The sequence below is a fragment of the Carica papaya genome, chromosome 9 (genome assembly GCF_054855325.1).
Source record: "Carica papaya isolate Zhongbai chromosome 9, ASM5485532v1, whole genome shotgun sequence".
Lineage (NCBI taxonomy): Eukaryota > Viridiplantae > Streptophyta > Magnoliopsida > Brassicales > Caricaceae > Carica > Carica papaya.
Window position 1 is genome coordinate 11,927,456 of NC_142317.1, and position 25,217 is coordinate 11,952,672.

General features: G+C 44.5%; 1 non-coding gene and 28 pseudogenes across 1 annotated transcript; all 29 read left to right on the plus strand.

The window, feature by feature from the left end:
- The first annotated feature begins 36 nt into the window (after positions 1-36).
- LOC148239920 (5S ribosomal RNA) lies at positions 37-155 on the plus strand (annotated as a pseudogene).
- A 205-nt stretch (positions 156-360) lies between these two features.
- Positions 361-479, plus strand: LOC148239921 (5S ribosomal RNA; annotated as a pseudogene).
- Positions 480-685: 206 nt separating this feature from the next.
- On the plus strand, positions 686-804 carry LOC148239922 (5S ribosomal RNA; annotated as a pseudogene).
- A 205-nt stretch (positions 805-1,009) lies between these two features.
- LOC148239923 (5S ribosomal RNA) lies at positions 1,010-1,128 on the plus strand (annotated as a pseudogene).
- A 1,897-nt stretch (positions 1,129-3,025) lies between these two features.
- Positions 3,026-3,143, plus strand: LOC148239924 (5S ribosomal RNA; annotated as a pseudogene).
- A 975-nt stretch (positions 3,144-4,118) lies between these two features.
- On the plus strand, positions 4,119-4,236 carry LOC148239925 (5S ribosomal RNA; annotated as a pseudogene).
- Positions 4,237-6,618: 2,382 nt separating this feature from the next.
- On the plus strand, positions 6,619-6,737 carry LOC148239926 (5S ribosomal RNA; annotated as a pseudogene).
- Positions 6,738-9,031: 2,294 nt separating this feature from the next.
- Positions 9,032-9,149, plus strand: LOC148239927 (5S ribosomal RNA; annotated as a pseudogene).
- Positions 9,150-9,497: 348 nt separating this feature from the next.
- On the plus strand, positions 9,498-9,616 carry LOC148239928 (5S ribosomal RNA; annotated as a pseudogene).
- Positions 9,617-9,964: 348 nt separating this feature from the next.
- Positions 9,965-10,083, plus strand: LOC148239929 (5S ribosomal RNA; annotated as a pseudogene).
- A 348-nt stretch (positions 10,084-10,431) lies between these two features.
- On the plus strand, positions 10,432-10,550 carry LOC148239930 (5S ribosomal RNA; annotated as a pseudogene).
- A 345-nt stretch (positions 10,551-10,895) lies between these two features.
- On the plus strand, positions 10,896-11,014 carry LOC148239931 (5S ribosomal RNA; annotated as a pseudogene).
- Positions 11,015-11,363: 349 nt separating this feature from the next.
- On the plus strand, positions 11,364-11,482 carry LOC148239932 (5S ribosomal RNA; annotated as a pseudogene).
- A 2,024-nt stretch (positions 11,483-13,506) lies between these two features.
- LOC148239933 (5S ribosomal RNA) lies at positions 13,507-13,625 on the plus strand (annotated as a pseudogene).
- Positions 13,626-13,966: 341 nt separating this feature from the next.
- LOC148239934 (5S ribosomal RNA) lies at positions 13,967-14,085 on the plus strand (annotated as a pseudogene).
- Positions 14,086-14,941: 856 nt separating this feature from the next.
- On the plus strand, positions 14,942-15,061 carry LOC148239935 (5S ribosomal RNA; annotated as a pseudogene).
- A 202-nt stretch (positions 15,062-15,263) lies between these two features.
- Positions 15,264-15,382, plus strand: LOC148239936 (5S ribosomal RNA; annotated as a pseudogene).
- A 992-nt stretch (positions 15,383-16,374) lies between these two features.
- Positions 16,375-16,492, plus strand: LOC148239937 (5S ribosomal RNA; annotated as a pseudogene).
- An 814-nt stretch (positions 16,493-17,306) lies between these two features.
- On the plus strand, positions 17,307-17,424 carry LOC148239938 (5S ribosomal RNA; annotated as a pseudogene).
- A 347-nt stretch (positions 17,425-17,771) lies between these two features.
- On the plus strand, positions 17,772-17,890 carry LOC148239939 (5S ribosomal RNA; annotated as a pseudogene).
- Positions 17,891-18,238: 348 nt separating this feature from the next.
- LOC148239940 (5S ribosomal RNA) lies at positions 18,239-18,357 on the plus strand (annotated as a pseudogene).
- A 348-nt stretch (positions 18,358-18,705) lies between these two features.
- On the plus strand, positions 18,706-18,824 carry LOC148239941 (5S ribosomal RNA; annotated as a pseudogene).
- A 1,797-nt stretch (positions 18,825-20,621) lies between these two features.
- Positions 20,622-20,740, plus strand: LOC148239942 (5S ribosomal RNA; annotated as a pseudogene).
- A 789-nt stretch (positions 20,741-21,529) lies between these two features.
- LOC148239943 (5S ribosomal RNA) lies at positions 21,530-21,648 on the plus strand (annotated as a pseudogene).
- Positions 21,649-23,065: 1,417 nt separating this feature from the next.
- LOC148239944 (5S ribosomal RNA) lies at positions 23,066-23,184 on the plus strand (annotated as a pseudogene).
- Positions 23,185-23,714: 530 nt separating this feature from the next.
- LOC148239945 (5S ribosomal RNA) lies at positions 23,715-23,832 on the plus strand (annotated as a pseudogene).
- A 529-nt stretch (positions 23,833-24,361) lies between these two features.
- On the plus strand, positions 24,362-24,480 carry LOC148239946 (5S ribosomal RNA). Its single transcript, XR_015816646.1, has one exon. It is a non-coding gene; the product is annotated as a 5S ribosomal RNA (ribosomal RNA).
- A 205-nt stretch (positions 24,481-24,685) lies between these two features.
- On the plus strand, positions 24,686-24,804 carry LOC148239947 (5S ribosomal RNA; annotated as a pseudogene).
- A 206-nt stretch (positions 24,805-25,010) lies between these two features.
- LOC148239948 (5S ribosomal RNA) lies at positions 25,011-25,129 on the plus strand (annotated as a pseudogene).
- Positions 25,130-25,217: the final 88 nt, after the last annotated feature.

Sequence of the window (25,217 nt, forward strand, 5' to 3'; positions counted from 1 at the left end):
AGAAGGAGTGTATGTATTTGTAGTGCGGAATGAAATGGGTGCGATCATACTAGCACGAATGCACTTGATCCCATTAGAACTCCGCAGTTAATTGTACTTGGGCTAGAGTAGTACTATGATGGGTGACCTCCAGAGAATTCCTCGTGTTGCACTTTTTTTTTCAGATGGGGCGTTCGACGTTACGCGCGACTGGAACTATGGTCTGATGGTTTATTCGTAAATGTGAGTCAAGGTGCTGGGACATTTTACTTGATATTAGAATGGGAAGCAGAGGTGCAGTGTGTATGCACAAGGCAAACAAATGACGAGAGGGGGGAGGGAAGGAGAAGGAATGTATGTATTTGCAGCGTAAAATAAAAATAGTGTGATCATACCAGCACTAATGCAACGGATTCCATCCAAACTCCGTAGTTTAGTGTGCTTGGGCGAGAGTAGTACTAGGATGGGTGACCTCTTAGAAAGTACTCGTGTTGCTTCTATTTTTTTGCAGGTAGGGCGTTCGACGTTACGCGAGACTGAAATTATCGTCCACTGGTTTATTCACAAATATGAGTCAATTCCCCGTTGCATTTTACTTAATATTAGAAAGAGAACCAGAGGTGCAGGGTGCGCGCACAACGAGAAAAATCACGAAAGGGGGGAGGGAAGGAGAAGGGGTATATCTATTTGCAGCGAGAAATGGAACGGGTGCGATCATACTAGCACTAATTCGTCGGATCCCATCAGAACTCTGTAGTTAAGTGTTTTTAGGCAAGAGTAGTACTAGGATGGGTGACTTCTTTGGAAGTCCTTGTGTTGCACCCTTTTTTTGAAGATGGAGCGTTCGATGTTACATGCGACTGGAACTATGGTCCGCTAGTTTATCCGCAAATGTGAGTCAAGGTGCTGGAGAATTTTACTTGATATTAGAATGAGAAATAGAGGTGCAGTGCGTTCGCACAAGGAAATAAATGACGGGAGGGGAGAGGGAAGGAGAAGGAGTGTATGTATTTGTAGCGCAGAATGAAAGGGTTGCGATCATACCAGTACTAATGCACCAGATCCCATCAGAACTCCGCAGTAAAGTGTGCTTGGACGAGAGTAGTACTAGGAGTGGTGACCGCCTAGGAAGTCCTCGTGTTGCACCTATTTATTTACAGATGGGGTGTTCGACGTTATGCGCGGCTGGAACTATGGTCCGTTGGTTTATTCGCAAATGTTAGTCAAGGCGCCAGGGTATTTTACTTGATATTAGAACGAGAAGTAGAGGTGCAGTGTGCATGCACAAGGAAATAAATGAATGGAGGGGGGGAGGAGAAGGAATGTATATATTTGCATTGCGTAATGAAATGGGTGTGATCATACCAGCTCTAATGCACCAGATCCCATCAGAACTCCGTAGTTAAATTTGCTTATGCAAGAGTAGTACTAGGATGGGTGAGCTCTTGGGAAGTACTCGTGTTGCACCTATTTTTTTGTAGATGGGGCATTCGATGTTATGCGCGACTAGAATTATGGTCCGCTGGTTTATTCACAAATGTGAGTCAAGGTGCCAGGGCATTTTACTTGATATTAGAACGAGAAGCAGAGGTGCAGTGTGCACGCACAAGGAAACAAATGACAGAAGGAGAAGGAATATATGTATTTGCAGCGCCAAATGAAACGGGTGCTATCATACCAGCACTAATGCACCGTATACCATCAGAACCCCGTCGTTAAGTGTGCTTAGGCGAGATTAGTATTAGGATGGGTGACCTCTTGGGAAGTTCTTGTGTTACACTCGTCTTTTTTGCAGACGGGGTGTTAAATATTATGCGTAACCTGAGACACGGTCTGCCAGTTCATTCGCCGTCATGAGTCGCGACACTAGAGCATTTTTCTTAATATTTTTCGTGCATCCATTTGTAGTCCACCACGTGATAAGAGTGTCATTACGAGCATCTTAAATAATAGAACAACCAAAACAGAGGTGCGGCGGGCAGTCCATTCATCTGGGCATGAGTCGAGGCAACGGGGTATTTTGCTTGATATTACAAGTAGAAGTAGAGGTGCGGTGTCCATGCAGAGTGAAACAAATGATGGGAAGGGGAAGAGAAAGAGAAGGGGTATATGTATTTGAAGTGCGAAATGGGACGGATAGGATCATACAAGCACTAATGCATCATATCCATCATAACTCTACAGTTAAGCGTGCTTGGGCGAGAGTAGTACTAGGATGAGTGACCTCCTGGGAAGTGCTCGTGTTGCACCCATATTTTTGCAGACAAGGAGTTAAACGTTATGCACGACCGGAGCCATAATCCGCTGGTTCATTTGTCTGTGTGAGTCGCCGTGCCAGGGCATTTTGCTTACTTTTTTTCGTGTAATTATTTATAATCCACCACGTGATAAGAGAGTCATTACGAGCATCTTACATAGTAGAACAACGAAAAAAAAGGTGTGGCGAGTGGTCCTTTAATTTGGGCATGAGTCGAGGTCCTGGGGCATTTTGCTTGATATTAGAACTAGAAACAGAGATGCAGTATGCGCGCACAGCAAAAAAAATGATGGGAGAGGGGAGGAAAGGAGGAGGGGTATATGTATTTGCAATGCAGAATGGAATGGGTGCGATCATACCAGCACTAATGCACCGGATCCCATCGAACTATGCAGTTAAGCACTCTTAGGCGAGAGTAGTACTAGGATGGTAACCTCTTTTTAAGTCCTTGTGTTGCACTATTTTTTTGTAAACGGGGCATAAAATGATACACGTGATTGGAGCCACAATTCGCTGGTGTGAGAAAATTTTGCTTACTAATTTTTCGTGCACTTATTTATAGTCTACCATGTGATAAGAGTGTCATTACGAGCATCTTACATATTAGAATAAAGAAAAATGAGGTACGACGGGCGTTCCTTTCTTCTAGGCATGAGTCTAGGCGTCGGGACATTTTACTTGATATTAGAACTATAAACAAAGGTGTGTTGTGCGCGCACAACAAAAAAAAATGACGGATGGTGGGAAGGAAGGAGAAGGGGTATATGTATTTGCAATACGAAATGGAAGGGGTGTAATCATACTAGCACTAATACACCGGATCCCATCTAACTCCGTAGTTATACGTGTTTGGGTGAGAGTAGTACTAGGATGGGTGACCTCCTGGGAAGTCCTCGTGTTGTACCTGTCTTTTTACAGACGGGGCGTCAAACGTTACACGCGATCGGAGCCACAGTCTGCCGGCATGAGTAACAACGTTGAAACATTTTGCTTAATATTTTACGTGCATTTATTTATAGTACACCACATGATAAGAGTCTCATTATGAGAGTCTTACATAGTAGATCAACCAAAAAAGAGGTGCAGCGGGCCTCCGTTCTTGTGGGTGTGAGTCGAAGCGACATGACATTTCGCACTATATTAGAAATAGAAGCAGAGATGCGGTATGCCCACAGAGCCAAATTCATTTATAGTCCACCACGTGATAAGAGTGTCATTACAAGTATCTTACATAGTATAACAACGAAAAATGAGGTACGGCAGGTGATCCGTTCATCTGGGCGTGAGTCGAGGCGATAGGGTATTTCGCTTGATATTAGAACTAAAAATAGAGGTGCAGTGTGTGCGCACAATAAAAAAATGACAAGAGGGGGGGAGGGGGGGGGGGGAGGGAGAAGCGGTATATGTACTTGCAGCGTGGAATGGAAGGGGTGAGATCATACCTGCACTAATATACTGGATCCCATCGAATTTTGTAGTTAAGTGTGCTTGAGCGGAAGTAGTACTAGGATGGGTCACCTCCTAAAAAGTCCTCGTGTTCCACTCGTCTTTTTGCTTACGGGACGTTAAACATTATGCGCGATCAGAGCCATTATCCCCCGGAGTGAGTCGTGATGCCGAGACATTTTCCTTAATATTTTTTTGTGCATTCATTTATAGTTCATCACGTGATAAGAGTGTCATTACAAGCATCTTACATAGTAGAATAATGAAAAACGAGGTGCAACGAGTAGTCTGTATATCTAGGCATGAGTCAAGGTGCTGGAACATTTTGCTCTATATTAGAACTATAAGCAGAGGTGCATTGTTCACGCATAGCGAAACAAATAATAAGGGGGAGGGAGAGAGAAGGGGTATATGTATTTGTGGCGCAAAATATAAGAGGTGCAATCATACTAGCACTAACGCATCGGATCCCATCGAACTCCATAGTTGAGCGTGTTTTGGCGAGAGTAGTACTAGGATGGGTGACCTTCTGGGAAGTCCTCGTGTTGCGCTTGTCTTTTTACGGATGGGGTTTTAAACATTATGCACGATAGGAGCCATAGTCCGCGGCGTGAGTCGCAGCGATAGAATATTCGTGCATTCATTTATAGTCAACCACGTGATAAGAGTGTCATTACGAATATCTTACATAGTAGAACAACAAAAAACGAGGTATGACAGGCGGTCCGTTTATTTAGGCGTGAGTTGAGGTGCCCAAAAATTTAGCTTGATATTAGAACTAGAAACAGATGTGTAGTATGCACGCACAACGAAACAAATGACGGGAGGGGGGATGGAAGAAGAAGGGGGTATGTATTTGCAGCATGGAATGGAAGGGGTGCGATCATACCAACACTATTGCACCGGATCCTGTCGAACTCCGCAGTTAAGCGTGCTCTAGTAAAAGTGGTACTAGGATGGGTGACCTTCTACAAAGTCCTCGTGTTCCACCCGTCTTTTTATGGACGGAGCGTTAAATGTTACGCGTGACTAGAGCCACAGTCCGCCAGTGTGAGTCGCGGCGTTGGGACATTTTGCTTAATATTTTTCATGCATTCATTTATAGTCTATCACGAGATAAAAATGTCATTACGAGTATCTTACGTAGTAGAATAATGAAAATAGAGTTGTGGCGGGCGGTCTGTTCATCTGGGCATGAGTCGAGACAATTGGGCATTTTCCTTGATATTAGAACTAGAAATAGAGGTGCGGTGTGCGCGCACAACAAAATAAATGACGGGAGGGGAGAGGGAAGGAGATGTGGTATATGTATTTGCAGCGTGGAATGGAATGGGTGCGATCATACCGGCACTAATGCATCGGATCCAATTGAATTTCATAGTTAAGCGTGCTTGGGCGAGAGTAGTACTAGGATGGGTGACCTCTTGAGATGTCCTCTTGTTGCAGTTGTCTTTTTGCAGATGAGGCGTTAAACATTACGCGCGATGGGAGATACGGTCCACTAGTTCATTCGCCTGCATGAGTCACAGCGTCGGGGCATTTTGCTTAATATTTTTTGTGTATTCATTTATATTCCATTACAAGATAAGAGTATTATTACAAGTATTTTACTTAGTAGAATAACAAAAATAGAGGTGCGGCGGGCAGTACGTTCATCTGGGTGTTAGTCATGGCGTTGGGGCATTTTGCTATATATTAGAACTAGAAGCAGAGGTGTGGTGTGCGCGCACAGTAAAACAAATGACAGGAGGGGTGAGGGAAGGAGAAGGGGTATATGTATTTGCAGTGCGGAATGGAAGTGTAATTATACCAGCACTAATTCACAAGATCCTATCAGAACTTCGCAGTTAAGCGTTCTTGAGCGAGAGTAGTACTTGGATGGGTGACCTCCTGGAAAGGCCTCGTGTTGTACCCGTCTTTTTGCAGACGGGGCAGTAAACGTTATGCAGGACCGGATCCATGGTTTGTAGGTTCATTCGTAAACATGAGTCGCGGCACTTGGATATTTTTGTTAATATTTTTTGTGCATTCATTTATAGTCCACCACGTGATAAGATTGTTCTTACGAGTATCTTACAAAGTATAACAACGAAAACAAAGGTGTAGCGAGCGATCCGTTCATCTGGGCATGAGTCGAGCGCATCTTACATAGTAAGACACAAAAATATAGGTGCAGTTCGATCATCTACGCATCAGTCGAGGCACCGGGGCCTTTCAGTTGATATTAGAACTAGAAATAGAGGTGCAGTGGGCATGCACAGCGAAACAAATGACGGGAGGGAAGAGGGATGGAAAAGGGGTATATCTATTTGAAGCGCATAATGAAACTGGTGCGATCATACCAGCACTAATGCACCAAATTCAAATAGAACTCCACTGTTAGGGGTGCTTGGACGAGAGTAGTACTAGGATTGGTGACCTCCTTGGAAGTCCCTGTGTTGTACCTGTCTTTTAACAGACATAGCGTTAAACGTTACGCGCAATAGGGAGCCGTGGTCTACCGGTTCATTCGCTAGCATGAGTCATGGTGCAAAGGCATTTTGTTTAATATTTTTAGTGTATTCATTTATACTCCACCACATGATAAGAGTATCATTACGAGCATCTTAATTAGTAGAACAATGAAAACAGAGATACGACGAGCGGTCTGTTAATCTGCCGAGAAATTTCGCTTGATATTAGAACAAAAAGTTTTTGCGCATTCAATTAAAGCCCATCACGTGATAAGATTGTCATTGCGAGTATCTTAAATTGTAGAGCAATAAAAAACGAGGTGCGGCGGGTGATCCATTAATATGGGCATGAGTTGAGGCGTCGAGGCATTTGGCTGGATATTAGAACCAGAAACAGAGGTGAGGTGCATGCACAGCAAAACAAATGACTGGAGGGGAGAGGGAAGAAGAAAGGGCATATGTATTTGTGGTGAAAACAAAAAATGGTGCGAACATACCAGCACTAATTCACCTGATCCTATCAGAACTCCGCAGTTAAGCGCGCTTGGGAGAGAGTAGTAATAGGATGGGTGACCTTCTAGGAAGTCCTCGTGTTGCACCCTTCATTTTGTAAATGGGGCATTAAGCATTACGCAGGACCGGAGTGATGGTCTGCCGATTCATTCGCAAACGTGAGTCACGGTACCGGGAAATTTTACTTAATATTTTCTGCCCATTCAACTAAAGCCCATCATGTGATGAGGGTGTCATTGCAAGCATCTTACATAGTAGAATAATGAAAAACATGGTGCGTCGAGTGTTCCATTAATATGGGCATGAGTCGAGGCGCTGAGGTATTTCGCTTGATATTAGAACTAGAAACAGAGGTGAGGTGCGCGCACAACGAAATAAATGACAGGAGGGGAGAGTAAAGTAAAAGGGGTATACAAACTAAAATTGGTGTGATCATACCAGCACTAATTCACTGGATCCCATCAAAATGCACAATTAAGCGTGCTTGGGCTGGAGTAGTACTAGGATGGGTGACCTCTTGGAAAGTTCTCGTGTTACATTTTTTTTCGCAGACATGGCGTTAAACGTTACGCAAGACCGGAGTGACAGTCTGCTGGTTCGTTCGCAAACATAAATCATGGTGCCGGAGCATTTTGCTTAATATTATTCGTGCATTCAATTATATCCCACCATGTGATAAGAGTGTTATTACGAGTATCTTACATAGTAGAACAATGAAAACAGAGGGGCGGCGAGTGATCTGTTCATCTGGGCATGGCCGGGGCATTTTGCTTGATATTAAAACTAGAAACAGAGATGAGGTGTGTATGTACAATGATACAAATGATCGGAGGGGGGAGGGAAGGCGAAGGGGTACATGCATTTGTAGCGGGGAATGGGACGGGCACGATTAGTCCAGCACTAATGCACGGAATCCCATAAGAACTCTATAGTTAAGTGTCCTTTGAATCCCACTGAATCATTGTGTTGCACCTATCTTTTTCCAGATGGAGCATTAAGCATTACGCACGACCGGAGACGCAGTCCACTGGTTCATTCGCTGGCGTGAGTCTTGGAGCTATTCATTTATAGTCCACCACGTGATAAGAATGTTATTATGAACAGGTTACATAGTAAAATAATAAAAAACGAAGTGTGGCGGACGGTCCGTTCATCTGGGCATGAGTCGAGCGCCAGGGCATTTCACTTGATATTAGAATTAGAAGCAGAGATGCGGGGTGCGCGCACAGCAAAACAAATGACAGGAGGGGAGAGGAAAGGAGAAGGGGTATATGTATTTGTAGTGCAAAATGGAATAGGTGCGATCATACCAACACTAATTCACTGAATCCCATCACAACTCCGCAGTTAAGCCTTTTGGGCGAGAGTAGTGCTAGGATGGGTGATTTCCTGGGAATTCCTCGTGTTGTACCCTTCTTTTTGCAGACAGGACGTTAAACGTTGTGCAGGACCGGAGCGACGGTCTGCCAGTTCATTCACAAACGTGAGTCTCGATGCTGGGGCATTTTGCCTAATATTTTTTGTGCATTCAATTAAAGCCCATCACGTGATAAGAGTGTTATTACAAGTATCTTACATAGTAGAACAACGAAAATAGAAGTGCGGCGGGTGATCTGTTCATATGGGCATGAGTCGATGCGCTAAGGCATTTCGCTTGATATTAGAACTAGAAGCAGAGGTGAGGGGTGCGCGTACAGTGAAATAAATGACGAGAGGGGGAGGAAAGGAGAAGGGGCACATGCATTTATAGCACGGAATAGAACAGGTGCGATCAGATCAGCACAAGAAGGGGCACATGCCATTGTACCGCAGAATGGGATGGGTGCGATCAGACCAGCACTAATGCACCAAATCCCATAAGAACTTTGTAGTTAAGTGTCCTTTGGTGAGAGTAGTACTAAGATTGTTGACCTCTTGAAAAGTCCTCGTATTACACCCATTTTTTTGCACACGAGGCATTAAACGTTATGCGCGACCAGAACCATGGTCCATTGGTTCATTCGCAAACGTGAGTCGAGGTGTCAGGGCATTTTGCTTAATTTTTTTCATGCATTCATTTCATCTGGGCGTGAGTCGAGTCACCGGGGCATTTTGTTTGATATTAGAATTAGAAGTAGAGGTGCAGGGTGCACGCACAACGAGAAAAATGACAAGAGTGGCGAGGGAAGGAGATAAGATTATTATTACAAGAATCTTACATAGTAGAACAACAAAAAAGGAGGTGGGTGGGTGTTCCGTTCATATAGACATGAGTTAAGGCGCCGGGGCATTTCACTCGATATCAGAATTATAAGTAGAGGTGAGTTGTGTGCACAACGAAACAAATGATGGGAAGGGAGAGGGAAAGAGAAGGGATATATGTCTTTGCGGGCCAAAGTAGAAGGGGTGTGATCATACCAGCACTAGTTCACTAGATCCATCAGAACTCTGCAGTTAAACGTGCCTGGGTAAGAGTAGTACTAAGATGGGTGGCCTCTTGAGAAGTGCTTGTGTTGTACTCTTCTTTTTGTAGACGGGGCGTTAAATGTTACGCAGGACTTGAGCGACGGTCTGTCGGTTTATTAGCAAATGTGAGTCACGACGCCGAGGCATTTTGCTTAATACTTTTTGTCCATTCAATTAAAGCCCATCACGTGATGAGAGTGTCATTGCGAGCATCTTAAATAGTAGAACAACAAAAAATGAGGTTCGGCGGGCGATTCATTCATATGGACATGAGTTGAGGTGTCAGGGTATTTCGCTTGATATTAGAACTAGAAGTAGAGGTGAGTTGTGCGCACAGCGAAACAAAAGATGGAAAAGGAGAGGGAAGGAGAATTGGTATATGTCTTTGCGGCGCAAATTAGAAGGGGTGCAATCATACTAGCACTAGTTTACTAGATCCCATCAGAACTCTGCAGTCAAGGGTGCTTGGGCGAGAGTAGTACTAGGATAGGTGACCTCTTGGGAAGTACTCGTGTTGCACCCTTCTTTTTGTGGACGGGGCGTTAAATGTTACGCAAAACTGGAGCGACGATCTGCCGGTTCATTCGCAAACGTGAGTTACAACACCAAGACATTTTGCTTAATATTTTTTGTGCATTAAATTAAAACCCATCACGTGTTGAGAGTGTCATTAAGAGCATCTTACATAGTAGAACAACGAAAAAGGAGTTGCGGCGGATATTCCGTTCATATAGACATGAGTTGAGGCATCGGGGCATTTCGCTTGATATTAGAACTAGAAGCAGAGGTGAGTTGCGCACACAGCGAAACAAATGACGGGAAAGGAGAGGGATGGAGAAGTGGTATATGTCTTTGTGGCGTAAATTGGAAGGAGTGCAATCATACCAGTACTATTTTACTAGATCCCATCAGAACTCCGCAGTCAAGGGTGCTTGGACGAGAGTAGTACTACGATGGGTGACCTCTTGGCAAGTACTCATGTTGCACCCTTCTTTCTGTAGACGAGGCATTAAATGTTACGCAGGACCAGAGTGAGGATCTACCAGTACATTCGCAATTATTAGTCACGGTGTCGGGATATTTTGCTTAATATTTTTTGTACATTAAATTAAAGCCCATCACATGTTGTGAGCATCATTGCGAGCATCTTACATAGTAGAACAACGAAAAAGGAGGTGCGGCGGGTGCTTCGTTCATATAGACATGAGTCGAGGCACCAGGGCATTTCGCTTGATATTGGAACTAGAAGCAGAGGTGAGTTGCGCGCACAACAAAATAAATGATGGGAAGGGAGAGAGAAGGGGAAGGAGTATATGTATTTACAACGCAAACCAGAATGGTTGCGATCGTACCAGCACTAGTTCACCGAATCCCATCAGAACTTCGTAATCAAGCGTGCTGTGGCGAGAGTAGTACTAGGATGGGTGACCTCCTGGGAAGCCCTCGTGTTGCATCCTTCTTTTTGCAAAGTGGGTATTAAACGTTATGCAGGACTGAAGTGACGATTCGCCAGTTCATTCGCAAACGTGAGCCACGGTACCGGACGTTTTGCTTAATATTTTTCACGTATTCAATTAAACCCCATCACGTGATAAGAGTGTCTTTGCGAGCATATTACATAGTAGAACAACAAAAAACGAGGTACGGCGCTATCCATTCATATGGGCATGAGTCAAGGCACCGGGGTATTTTGCTTGATATTAGAATTAGATGCAGAGATGAGGTACACGCATAGCGAAACAAATGACGAGAGGGGAGAAGGAAGGAGAAGGGGTATATGTACTTGCGGCATAAACTAGAACGGGAGTGATCATATCAGCACTAGTTCACCGTATCCCATCAAAACTCCGCAGGTAAGTGTGCTTGGGCGAGAGTAGTACTAGGATGGGTGATCTCTTGGGAAGTTCTCGTGTTGCACCCTTTTTTTTTACAGACGAGGCGTTAAGATTTCAACGGGACCGGAGCGATGGTCCACCGGTTCATTTGCAAACGTGAGTCACAGCATCGGGGTATTTTTCTTAATATTTTTTTAGCATTCAATTAAAGCCCATAACGTGATAAGAGTGTCATTGCAAGCATCTTAAATAGTAGAATAACGAAAAATGAGAGATGGCGGGCGATCCGTTCATATGGGCATGAGTCGAGGTGCCGGAGCATTCCGCTTTATATTAGAACTAGAAGAAGAGGTGAGGTGCGCACACAGCATAATAAATGACAGGAGGGGAGAGTGAAGGAGAATGAGTATAAGTATTTACGGCACAGACAAGAATGGGTGCGATCATACCAGCACTAGTTAACCAGATCCCATCAAAACTTCGCAGTTAAACGTTCATGGGCGAGAGTAGTACTAGGATGGGTGATCTCTTGGGAAGTCCTCGTGTTGCACCCTTCTTTTTGCAGACTGGGCATTAAATGTTACATGAGATCGGAGCGATGGTCCGCTGATTCATTTGCAAGCGTAAGTCACGGCCTTGGGGTATTTTGCTTAAGATTTTTTCAACACTCAATTGAAGCCCATCACGTGATAATTGTATCATTGTGAGGAGCTTAAAAAGTAGAACAACAAAAAAAGAGGTGTGGCGGGCGATCCGTTCGTATGGGCATGTATTGAGGCATCGAGCCATTTCGGATGATATTAAAACAATAAGGAGAGGTGAGGTGCGAGCACAGCGAAACAAATGACGGTAGGGGAGAGGGAAAGAGAAGGGACATATGTATTTGCGACGCAAATAAGAAAGGGTGATTGTACCAGCAATAATTCACCGGATCCCATCAGAACTCTGCAGTTATGTGTACTAGGATGGGTGACCTCTTGAGAAGTCCTCGTGTTGCACCCTTTTTACGAAAAACGAGGTGTGGCAGGCGATTCGTTCATATGGACATGAGTCGAGATGCCGGGGCATTTCGCTTGCTATTAGAACTAAAAGCATAGGTAAGGTGTGAGCACAGAGAAACAAATGATGGGAGGGGAGAGTGAAGGAGAAGGGGTATATGTATTTGCGGTGCAAACCAGAACGAGTGCGAACATACCAGCACTAGTTCACCGGATCCCATCAGAACTCCGCAGTTAAGTGTGATTGGGAAAGAGTAGTACTAGGATGGGTGGCCTCTTAAGTAGTTCTCGTGTTGCACAAGCCTTTTTGCAAACGGGGCGTTAAACGTTATGTGGGACTAGAGTGACGGTTTGCCAGTTCATTCGCAAATGTGAGTCACAGCGCCGGAGCCTTTTACTTAATATTTTTTGCGCTTTCAATTAAAGCCCATCACGTGATAAGAGTGTCATTATGAGCATCTTAAATAGTAGAATAATGAAAAATGAGGTGTGGCGGGCGATCCATTCATATTGGCATGAGTCGAGGTGCCGGGGCATTTCGCTTGATATTAGAACTAGAAGCAGAGGTGAGGCACACGTACAGTGAAACAAATGATTGGAGGGGAGAGGGAAGGAGAAGGGATATATGTATTTGTAGCGTAAACTAGAATGGATGCGATCATACCAGCACTAGTTCGGCGGATCCCATCAGAACTTTACAATTAAGCATTTTTAGGGGAGAGTAGTACTAGGATGGGTTACCTTTTTGGAAGTCCTCGTGTTGCACCCTTCTTTTTGAAGATGTGGCAAATGTTACGTGGGACCGGAGTGACGGTCCACTGGTTTATTTGCAAACGTGAGTCACAGCGCTGAGGCATTTTGCTTCATATATTTTGTGTATTCAGTTAGTGCCCATCACATGATAAGAGTGTTATTGCGAGTATCTTAAATAGTAGAACAATGAAAACAGAGGTGCGGCAATCAATCCATTCATATGGACATGAGTCGAGGCGCCGAGGCATTTCACTTGATATTAGAACTATAACCAGAGGTGAGGTGTGCGTGTACAACGAAAGAAAAGACGGAAGGGAGGTGGGAAGGAGAAGGGGCACATGTATTTGTAGCGAGGAATGGGACGAGTGCGATCAGACCAGCACTAATGCATCGAATTCCATAAGAACTCTACAGTTAAGTGTCCTTTGGTAAGAGTAGTACTAAGATGGTTGACCTCTTGGAAAGTTCTCGTGTTGCATCTATTGTTTTGCACACGAGGCAATAAACCGTTACGCGCGACCGGAACCACGGTCCGTCAGTTCATTCGCAAACGTTAGTCACGGTGTCAAGCCATTTTGCTTAATATTTTTCGTGCATTCATTTATAGTCTACCACGTGATAAGAGTATCCTTGCGAGCATCTTACATAGTAGAAAAATAAAAAACGAGCTGCGGCACGATCCGTTAATATGGGCATGAGTCGAGGCGCGGGGTATTTCGCTTGATATTAGAACTAGAAGAGGAGGTGAGGTACGCACACAGTAAAACAAATGACGGGAGGGGGGAGGGAAGGAGAAGGGTATATGTCTTTGCGGCGTAAACTAGAATGGGAGCGATCATACTAGTACTAATTCACCGAATCCCATCAGAACTCCGCAGTTAAGCATGCTTGGGCGAGAGTAGTACTAAGATGGGTGACTTCCTGAGAAGTTCTCGTGTTGCACCTATCTTTTTATAAATGGGGCGTTAAACGTTACGCTAGACCAAAGCGCAATCCGCTGGTTCATTCGTAAATGTGAGTCACGGGCTAGGGCATTTTGCTTAATATTTTTCGTGCTTTCAATTAAAGCCCATCACGTATAAGAGTGTTATTACGAGTATCTTTCATTATAGAAAAATGAAAACAAAGGTGCGGCGGGCAATCCATTCATCTGGGTCGAGGCATGGGAGCATTTCACTTGATATTAGAACTAGAAGTAGAGGTGAGGTATGCGCGCACAGTGAAACAAATGACGGGAGAAGGGAGGGAAGGAGAAGAGGTATATGTATTTCCAGCGCAAACTAGAAAAGGTGCGATAATACTAGTACAAATTCACTAGATCCCATCAGAACTCTACAGTTAAGCGTGCTTGGGCGAGAGTAGTTCTAAGATGGGTGACTTCCTGAAAAGTTCTCGTGTTACACCCATCTTTTTACAGACAGGGCGTTAAACATTACGTGAGACTAGATCAACGGTGTGTCAGTTCATTCGCAAACGTGAGTCATACCAACACTAATTCACTGGATCCCATCAGAGCTCCACAGTTAAGCGTTTTTGGGTGAGTGTAATACTAGGATGGGTGACCTCTTAGAAAGTCCTCGTATTGTACCATTTTTTTTGCAAATGGAGCATTAAACGTTACGCGAGGACATTTGCGACGGCTTGCCAGTTCATTTGCAAACGTGAGTCACGGCGCCGGGGCATTTTTGCTTATTATTTTTTGTGCATTCAATTAAAGCCCATCACGTGATAATAGTGTTATTACTAGTATCTTGCACAGTAGAACAAAAAAAAAGAAGTACGGCTAGCAATCCATTCATATGGGCATGAGTCGAGGTGTTGGGGCATTTCGTTTGATATTAAAACTATAATAAGAGGTGAGGTACACGCACAGGAAAACAAATGACGGGAGGGGAGAGGGAAGGAGAAGGGGCATATGTCCTTGCGGCGTAAATTAGATCGGTTGAGATCATACCAGTAATAGTTTACCGGATCCCATCAGAACTCCGCAGTTAAGTCTGGTTGAGCAAGAGTAGTACTAGGATGGATGACCTCCTGGGAAGTTCTAGTGTTGCCCATTTTTTTACGGATGGGGCGTTCGACATTACGCACGATTAGAACTATTATCTGTTCGTTTATTCATAAATGTGAATCAAGGTGTCGAGGCATTTTTCTTGATATTAGAACAAGAAGTAGTAGTGCAGTGTGCATGCAGAAGAAAATAAATGACGGGAGAGGAAGGGAAGGAGAATGAGTGTATGTATTTGCAGCGTGGAGTGAAATGGGTGGGATAATACCAGCACTAATGCATCGGATCCCATCAGAACTCCGTAGTTAAGTGTGCTTGTGCGAGAGTAATACTAGGATTGGGTGACCTCCTGAAAAGTCCTCGTGTTGCACCCATTTTTTTGCAAATGGGGAGTTACACGTTACGCATGACTGGAATTATGGTCCGCGGTTTATTCGCAAATGAGAGTAAAGGTATTAGGGCATTTTACTTATTATTAGAACGAGAAGTAGAGGTGTAGTTTGCACACACAAGGAAACAAATGATGGGAGGGGGGAGGGAAGAAGGAGTGTATGTATTTACAACACAGAATGAAACGGGTGCGATCATACCAACACTAATGCACTGGATCCCATCAGAACTCCGTAGTTAAGTGTGCTTGGGCGAGTGTAGTACTAGGATAGATGACCTCTTGGGAAGTCCTCATGTTGCACTAATTTTTTCTGCAGATGGGGCGTTCGATGTTACGCATGACTGGAACTATGGTCCATTGTTTTATTCGCAAATGTGAGTCAAGGCGCCGGGGTATTTTACTTGATATTAGAATAAGAAGCAGAGGTGCAGTGTGTACGCAAAAGGAAACATATGACGGGATGGGGGAGGGAAGAAGAAGGAGTGTATATATTTGCAGTGCGGAACGAAACGGGTGCGATCATACCAGCATTAATGATTGGATCCCATCAGAACTCCATAGTTAAGTGTGTTTAGGTAAGAGTAGTACTAGGATGGGTGATCTCCTGGGAAGTCCTCGTGCTACACCCATTTTTTTGCAGATGGAGCGTTCGACGTTACCGCGATTGGAAGTATGATCCACTCGTTTATTCGCAAATGTGAATCAAAGTGCCAGGGCATTTTTCTTGATATTAGAACGAGAAGCAGAGGTGCAGTGTACATGCACAAGGAAACAAATGACGGGCAAAGGGAGGGAAGGAGAAAGAGTGTATGTATTTGCAGTGCATAATGAAATGTACGAGATCATACCAACACTAATGCACCAGATCCCATCAGAACTCCACAGTTAAGTGTGCTTGGAAAAGAGTAGTGCTAGGATGGGTGACCTTTTGGGAATTTCTCATGTTGCGCCCATTTTTTTGTAGATAGGGTGTTCGACATTACACGAGACCGGAGCGACGGTCCACCGGTTCATTCACAAATGTGAGTCACGGTGCTGGGGCATTTTGTTTAATTTTTTGGCACATTTAATTAAAGCCCATCACATGATAAGAGTGTCCTTGCGAGTATTTTATATAGTAGAACAACGAAAAAGGAGGAGTGCCACGATCCGTTCATATGGCATGAGTCGAGGCACCGGGACATTTCGCTTGATTTTAGATTTAGATGCAGAGGTGAGATGCGTGCACAGCGAAACAAATGATGGGAGGGAGTGGGAAGAAGAAGGGGTATATGTCTTTGCGGTGCAAACTAGAACGGGTGCGATCATACCAGCACTAGTTCACCGGATCCCATCAGAACTCCGCAGTTAAGTGTGCTTGGGCGAAAGCAGTACTAGGGTGAGTCACTATTGGGAAGTCCTCGTGTTGCACCCTTCTTTTTGCATACGAGGCGTTAAACTTTATGCGGGACTGGAGCGACGGTCCACCGGTTCATTTGCAAACGTGAGTCATGGTGCCGGGGTATTTTGCTTAATATTTTTCGCGCATTCAACTAAAGTCCATCACTTCATGAGAGTGTCATTGTGAGCATCTTACTTAGTAAAACAAAGAAAAATGAGGTACAATGGGCGATCTGTTCATATGGGCATGGGTCGAGGCGCTAGGGCATTTCGCTTGATATTAGAAATAGAAGAAGAGGTAAGGTGCACACACAACGAAACAATTGACGAGAGGGGACAGGGAAGGAGAAGGAGTATATGTATTTGCGGCACGAACCAAAGCATATGCGATCATACCAGCACTAGTTCACTAGATCCCATTAGAACTCCACAGTTAAGCGGGCTTGGGTGAGGGTAGTACTAAGATGGGTGATCTCTTGTTAATTCCTTGTGTTGCACCCTTCTTTTTTCAGAGGAGGCGTTAAACGTTACATGGGACTAGAGCGACGGTCCGCTGGTTCATTTATAAACAAGAGTCACGGCGCCAGGACATTTTGCTTAATATTTTTCGTGCATTCAACTAAATCCCATCGCGTCATGAGAGTGTCATTGCGAACATCTTACATAGTAGAACAACAAAAACGAGGTGCGGCAGGTGACCCGTTCATATGGGCATGAGTTGAGGCGCCGGGACATTTCACTTGATATTAGAACTAAAAGCAGAGGTAAGGTGCACGCACAATGAAATAAATGATGGAATGGGAGAGAGAAGGAGAAGGGGCATATGTATTTGCGGCGCAAATAAGAAAGGGTGCGATCATACCAGCACTAGTTCTCGGATCCCATTAGAACTCTGCAGAAAAGCGTGTTTGGGCGTGAATAGTAATAAGATGGGTGACCTCCTGGAAAGTCCTTGTGTTGCACCCTTCTTTTTGCAGATGGGGCATTAAACGTTACATGAGACTAGAGCAATGATCTGTTGGTTCATTTGCAAACGTGATCACAGTGCCAGGTCATTTTTTTTAAAATTTTTTGCACATTCAGTTAAAGCCCACCATGTGGTAAGAGTGTCATTGCGAGCATCTTAAAAATTAGAACAATGAAAAATGAGGTGCAGCAGAGGATCCGTTCATATGGGCATGAGTCAAGGCGCCGGAGCATTTCACTTGATATTAGAAATAGAAACAAAAGAGAGGTGTGCGCACAGCGAAACAAATGATGGGAGGGGATAGAGAAGGAGAAGGGGAATATGTATTTGAGGCATAAACAAGAAAGGGTGTAATCATACCAGAACGAGTTCACCAGATCCCATCAGAACTCTACAGTAAAGCATGCTTGGGCGAGAGTAGTACTAGGATGGGTGACCTCCTGGGAAGTCCTCGTGTTGTAACCTTCTTTTTGCAGAGGAGGCATTAAATGTTACCCGAGATCGAAGTGACGGTCCATCAGTTCATTCGCAAACGTGAGTCACAGCACCGAGGCATTTTGCTTAATATTTTTCGCACATTCAAATAAAGCCCATCACGTGATGAGAGTGTCATTGCGAGCATCTTACATAGTATAACAACGAAAAATGAGGTACGGCGGGTGATCCGCTTATATGGGCATGAGTCGAGGCGCCGGGGTATTTCGCTTGATATTAGAACTAGAAGCAGAGGTAAGGTGCGCGCACAGCGTAATAAATGACGGGAGGGGAGAGAGAAGGAGAAGGGGCATATGTATTTGCGGCACAAACAAGAAAGGGTCCGATTACACCAGTACTAGTTCACCGGATCCCATCAGAAATTTGCAGAAAAACGTGCTTGGGCGTGAGTAGTACTAGGATGGGTGACCTCCTGGGAAGTCCTCGTGTTGCACCCTTCTTTTTGTAGACGGGGCACTAAACGTTATGCGAGACCGGAGCAACGGTCTGCCGGTTCATTAACAAACGTGAGCCACGGCGTCGGGGCATTTTGCTTAAGATTTTTTGCGTATTCAACTAAAGCCCCTCAAGTGATGAGAGTGTCATTGCGAACATCTTAAATAGTAGAACAACAAAAAATAAGGTGCGGTGGACAATCCCTTCATATGGGCATGGGTCGAGGCACCAGGGCATTACGCTTGATATTAGAACTAGAAGAAGAGGTGAGGTGCGCGCACAGCAAAACAAATGACAGGAAGGGAGAGGGAAGGAGAAGGGGCGTATGTATTTGCGGCGCAAAATAAAAAGGGTGTGATCATACCAACACTTGTTCACCAGATCCCATCAGAACTCCGCAGTTATGCGTTCTTGGGCGAGAGTAGTACTAGGATGGGTTATCTCCTGAGAAGTTCTCATGTTGCACCCTTCTTTCTATAGACATGACGTTAAACGTTATGCGGGACCAGAGCGACGGTCCGCCGGTTCATTCGCAAACGTGAGTCACGGTGCTGGGGCATTTTGCTTAATATTTTTTGCGCATTCAACTAAATTGCATCACGCAATAAGAGTGTCATTGCAAGCATCTTAAATAGTAGAATAACGAAAAACAAGGTGCTGCGAGCATCTTAAATAGTAAAATAACAAAAAACAAGGTGCGATGGGGGATCCATTCATATGGGTATAAGTCGAGGCGCCGGAGTATTTCGCTTGATATTAGAACTAGAAGCAGAGGTGAGGTACGCATACAGCAAAACAATTGACTAAAAGGAAGAGGGAAGGAGAAGCGGCATATGTATTTGCAGCGCAAACAATAAAGGGTGCGATCATACCAGTACTAGTTCTCTGGATCCCATCAGAACTTCGCAGTTAAGCGTGCTCAGGCGAGAGTAGTACTAGGATTGGTGACCTACTGAGAAGTACTCGTGTTACACCATTCTTTTTATAGAGGAGGCCTTAAACGTTATGCGAGACCGGAGCGACGGTCTGCCGGTTCATTCACAAATGTGAGTCACGATGCCAGGGTATTTTGCTTAATATTTTTCGTACATTCAACTAAATCTCATCACGTGTAAGAGTGTTATTACGAGTATCTTACATAGTAAAACAACAAAAACAGAGGTACGGCAGGTGATCCATTCATATGGGCATGAATTGAGGCACCAGAACAATTCGCTTGATATTAGAAATAGAAGAAGAGGTGAGGCGTGCGTGTACAGCGAAACAAATGACAAGAGGGGGGAAGGGAGGATAAGGGGTATATGTATTTACAACGTGAACTGGAACGGTTGCGATCACACCAGCACTAATTTACCGGATCTCATCAGAACTCCACAGTTAAGCATTCTTTGGCGAGAGTAGGATTAGGATGGGTGACCTCCTAGGAAGTCCTCGTGTTGCACCCTTTTTTTTGCAGACGGGGCGTTAAACATTACGCGAGACCAGAGGGACAGTCCGATGGTTCATTCGCAAACGTGAGTCACAGCGCAAGGGCATTTTGCTTAATATTTTTTGTGCATTCAATTAAAGCCCATCACGTGATAAGAGTGTTATTACGAGTATCTTATATAGTAGAACAACGAAGACAAAATTGCGGCGGGCAATCCATTTATATGGGCATGAGTCGAGGCATTGGGGCATTTCCTTTGATATTAGAACTATAAGCAGAGGTTAGGTGTGCGCGTACAACAAAATAAATGACGGGAAGAGGGAGGGAAGGAGAAGGGGCACATGTATTTGTAGTGTAGAATAGGACGGGTGCTATTACACCAGCACTATTCCACTGAATCTTGTAAGAACTCTATAGTTAAGTGTCCTCTGGTGAGAGTAGTTCTTAGATGGTTGACCTCTTGTAAAGTTCTCGTGTTATACCTGTTTCATTGCACACGAGGTAATAAACGTTACGCGCAAAAGGAACCATGGTTTGTCGGTTCATTCGCAGATGTGAGTCGCGGCGTTAGGGTATTTTGCTTAATACTTTTCGTGCATTCATTTATATTCCACTACGTTATAAGAGTCCGTTATGAGCATTTTACATAGTAGAACAACAAAAAATGAGGTGCGGCAGGCGGTCATTTCATCTAGGTGTGAGTCGAGCTGTCAGCGTATTTCTCTTGAAATTAGAATTAGAAGAAGAGGTGCGCGGCATGCGCGCACAGCGAAAAAAAATGACTAGACAGGGGAGGGAATGAGAAGGAGTACATGTATTTCCAGCGTGAAATGGAACGAGTGCGATCATACCAACACTAATTAATTGTATCCCATCAGAACTCCGTAGTTAAGCGTGTTTGGGCGAGAATAGTACTAAGATGGGTGACCTCCTGAAAAGTCCTCGTGTTGCACCATTTTTTTTGCAAATGGGGCATTAAACGTTACGTGGGACCAGAGTGATAGTCCAACGGTTCATTCACAAACGTGAGTCACGGCGCCGGGGCATTTTGCTTAATATTTTTTGTGCATTCAATTAAAGTCCATCACGTGATAAGATTGTTATTATGAGTATCTTATATAGTAGAAACATGATAATATAGGTACGGTGGGCGATCCATTTATATGGGCATGAGTCGAGGCGCCGAAGCATTACCCTTAATATTAGAACTAGAAACAGAGGTGAGGTGTGCGCATACATCAAAACAAATGACGAGGACGGGGGGAGGGGGGAGGGAAGGAGAAGAGGCACATGCATTTGTAGTGTAGAATGGGACGGGTGCTATCAGACCAGCACTATTGCTCTGAATCCCGTAAGAACTCTGCAGTTAAGTGTCATTTGGTGAGAGTAGTTCTAAGATGGTTGACCTCTTGGAAAGTCCTTGTGTTGCACCTGTTTCTTTGCACATGAGGCAATAAACGTTACGCGCGAAAGGAACCACCATCCGTCAGTTCATTCGCAAACATGAGTCGTGGTGTTAGGGCATTTTGCTTAATATTTTTCATGCATTTATTTATAATCCACCACGTTATAAGAGTCTCATTACGAGCATCTTACATAGTAGAATAACGAAAAATGAGGTGCAGTGGGCGGTCATTACATTTGGGTGTGAGTCGAGCTGCCGGAGAATTTTGCTTGAAATTAAAATTAAAAGAAGAGGGGAGGGAAGGAGAAGGGGTACATCTATTTGCAGCGCGAAATGGAACAGGTGCGATCATACCAGCACTAATTCACCGGATCCTATCAGAACTCCGCAGTTAAGCGTGCTTGAGTGAGAGCAGTACTAGGATGGATGACCTCCTTAGAAGTCCTCGTGTTGCACCATTCTTTTTGTAGACAGGGCGTTAAACGTTACGTGGGATCGGAGCGACGATCCGTCGGTTCATTTTTAAACGTCAGTCACGGCACCGGGGAATTTTAGTTAATATTTTTCATACATTCAATTAAAGCCCACTACGTGATAAGAGTGTTATTACGAGTATTTTATATAGTGGAACAACGAAAACATAGGTGTGGCAAGCGATCCGTTCATACGGGCATGAGTCTAGGTGCCGGGGCATTTCGCTTGATATTATAATAAGAAGTAGAGGTGAGGTCTGCACCTATAGCGAAATAAATGACGGAAGAGGGGAGGGAAGGAGAAGGGGTACATGCATTTGTAGCGCAGAATGAGACGGGTGCGATCAGACAAGCTCTAATGCACTGAATCCCATAAGAACTCTGCAGTTAAGTGTCCTTTGGTGGTAAGAGTATGCTTGCAAACATCTTACATAGTAGAATAATGAAAAAGGAGGTGTGGCACGATTCGTTCATATGGGCATGAGTCGAGGTGCCAGGACATTTCGCTTGATATTAGAACTAGATGCAGAGGTGAGGTGTGCGCACAGTAAAACAAATGATGGGAGGGGGGAGGGAAGAAGAAGGGGTATATGTCTTTGCGGTGCAAACTAGAATGGGAGCGATCATAACAGCACTAGTTCACTAGATCCCATAAAAACTCCGCTGTTAAGCGTGCTTGGGCAGAGTACTAGGATGGTTGATCTCCTAGAAAGTCCTCGTGTTACACTCTTCTTTTTGCAGATGGAGCGTTAAACATTACGCGAGATCGGAGAGACAGTCCGCCGGTTCATTCACAAACATGAGTCACGGCGCCAGGGCATTTTTTTTAATATCTTTTGCGCCTTCAATTAAAGCCTTTCACATGATAAGAGTATCATTACGAGTATTTACATAATAAAAAAAATAAAAAATGAGGTGCGGCGGGCGATCCGTTCATATGTGCAAGAGTCGAGGTACTGGGACATTTCGCTTGATATTAGAACTAGAAGCAGCGGTGAGGTACGCGAACAGCGAAACAAATGACGGGAGGGGAGAGGGAAGTAGAAGGGGAATATGTATTTGCGACGCAAACTAGAATGTGTGCGATCATACTAGAACTATTTCTCAAGATCCCATTAAATCTCCTCAGTAAAGCGTGGTTGGACGAAAGTAGTACTAACATGGGTGACCTCCTAGGAAGTCCTCGTGTTGTAGCCATTTTTTTGCAGATGGGGCATTCGACGTTACGTGCGACTAGAGCTATGGTCCGCTGGTTTATTCGCAAATGTGAGTCAAGGCACCAGGACATTTTACTTGATATTAGAATGAGAAGCAGAGGTGCAGTGTGCATGCAAAAGGAAACAAATGATGGGGGGAGGGGGAGAAGGAGAAAGAGTGTATGTATTTGCATGGTGGAATGAAACGGTTGCAATCATACCAACACTAATGCACCGAATCCCATCAGAACTCTGTAGTGAAGTGTACTTGGGCGGGAGTAGTACTAGGATAGGTGACCTCCTGAAAAGTCCTCGTGTTGCACCTATTTTTTTGTAGATGGGGCATTCGGCGTTACGCGCGACTAGAACTATGGTCTACTAGTTTATTCGCAAATGTGAGTCAATGCGCAGTAGCATTTTACTTTATATTATAATGAGAAGCAAAGGTGCAGTGTGCATGCACAAGGAAATAAATGACGGGAGGGGGAAGGAAGGAGAATGAGTGTATGTATTTGCAGCGCAGAATGAAACGGGTGCGATCATACCAGCAGTAATGCACCATATCCCATCAGAACTCCGTAGTTAAGTATTCTTGAGCGAGTGTCATACTAGGACGAGTGACCTCCTAGGAAGTCCTTGTGTTGCACCCATTTTTTTGCAGATGATGCGTTCGACGTTATGTTCGACTAGAACTATGTACCGCTGGTTTATTCGCAAATTTGAGTTAATGTACCGGGGCATTATACTTGATATTAGAACGAGAAGCTAAGGTGCAGTGTGCACGCACAAGGAAACAGATGACGGGAGAGGGTAGGGAAGGAAAATGAGTGTATATATTTGCAACGCTGAATCAAATAGGTGTGATCATACCAGCACTAATGCACCGGATCCCATCAGAACTCCGTAGTTAATTGTGCTGGGCGAGAGTAGTACTAGGATGGGTGACCTCTTGGGAAGTTTTCATGTTGTACCGATTTTTTCGCAGATGGGGTGTTCGACGTTACGCGGGACTGGAACTATGATCTACTTGTTTATTCACAAATGTGAGTCAAGGCTCCGAGGTATTTTACTTGATATTAGAACGAGAAATAGAGGTACAGTGTGCACGCACAAGGAAACAAATGACGGGAGGGGGGACGAAGGAGAAGGAGTGTATGTATTTCCAGTCCAGAATGAAACGGGTGCGATTCTACCAGCACTAATGCAACGGATCCCATCAGAACTCCTCATTGAAGTGTGCTTGGGCGAGAGTAGCACTTGGATGGGTGACTTCCTGGGAAATCCTCATGTTGCACCCATTTTTTTGTAGATGGGGCGTTCAAAGTTACGCTCGACTGGAACTATGGTCCGCTGGTTTATTCACAAATGTGAGTCAAGGCACCGAGACATTTTACTTGATATTAGAATGAGAAGCAGAGGTGCAGTGTGCACGCACAGAGAAACAAATAACGGGAGGGGGAGGGAAGGAGAAGGAGTGTATGTATTTGAAGCGCGAAATGAAATTGGTGCGATCATACCAGCATTAATGCACCGGATCCCATCAGAACTCCGCAGTTAAGTATGCTTGGGCGAGTGTAGTACTAGGACGGGTGACCTCTTGGGAAGTTCTCGTGTTGCACCCATTTTTTTATAGATGGAGCGTTCGACGTTACGCTTGACTGGAACTATGGACCGCTGGTTTATTTGCAAATGTGAGTTAAGGCACCGAGGCATTATACTTGATATTATAACGAGAAGCAAAGGTGCAGTGTGCACGCACAAGGAAACAAATGATGGGAGGGGGAAGGAAGGAGAATGAGTGTATGTATTTGCAGCACCGAATGAAACGAATGTGATCATACCAGCACTAATGCACCGGATCCCATCAGAACTCTGCAGTTAAGTAGGCTTGGGCGAGTGTAGTACTAGGACGGGTGACCTCCTGGAAAGTCCTCGTGTTGCACCCATTTTTTAGTAGATGAGACGTTCGACATTATGCTCGACTGGAATTATGGTCCGCTGGTTTATTCGTAAATATGAGTCAAGGAGCCAGGGCATTTTACTTGATATTAGAACGAGAAGCTGAGGTGCAGTGTGCACGCATAAGGAAATAAATGACAGGAGAGGGGAGGGAAGGAAGAGGAGTGTATCTATTTGCGGCGCGGAATCAAACGGGTGGGATCATACCAGCACTAACAAACTGGATCCCATCAGAACTCCGTAGTTAATTGTGCTTGAGCAAGAGTAGTACTAGGATGGGTGACCTCTTAGGAAATTTTCGTGTTGTACCCATTTTTTCGCAGATGGGGCATTCGACGTTACGCGCAACTGGAACTATGAGCTGCTGGTTTATTCACAAATGTGAATCAAGGCTCCGGGG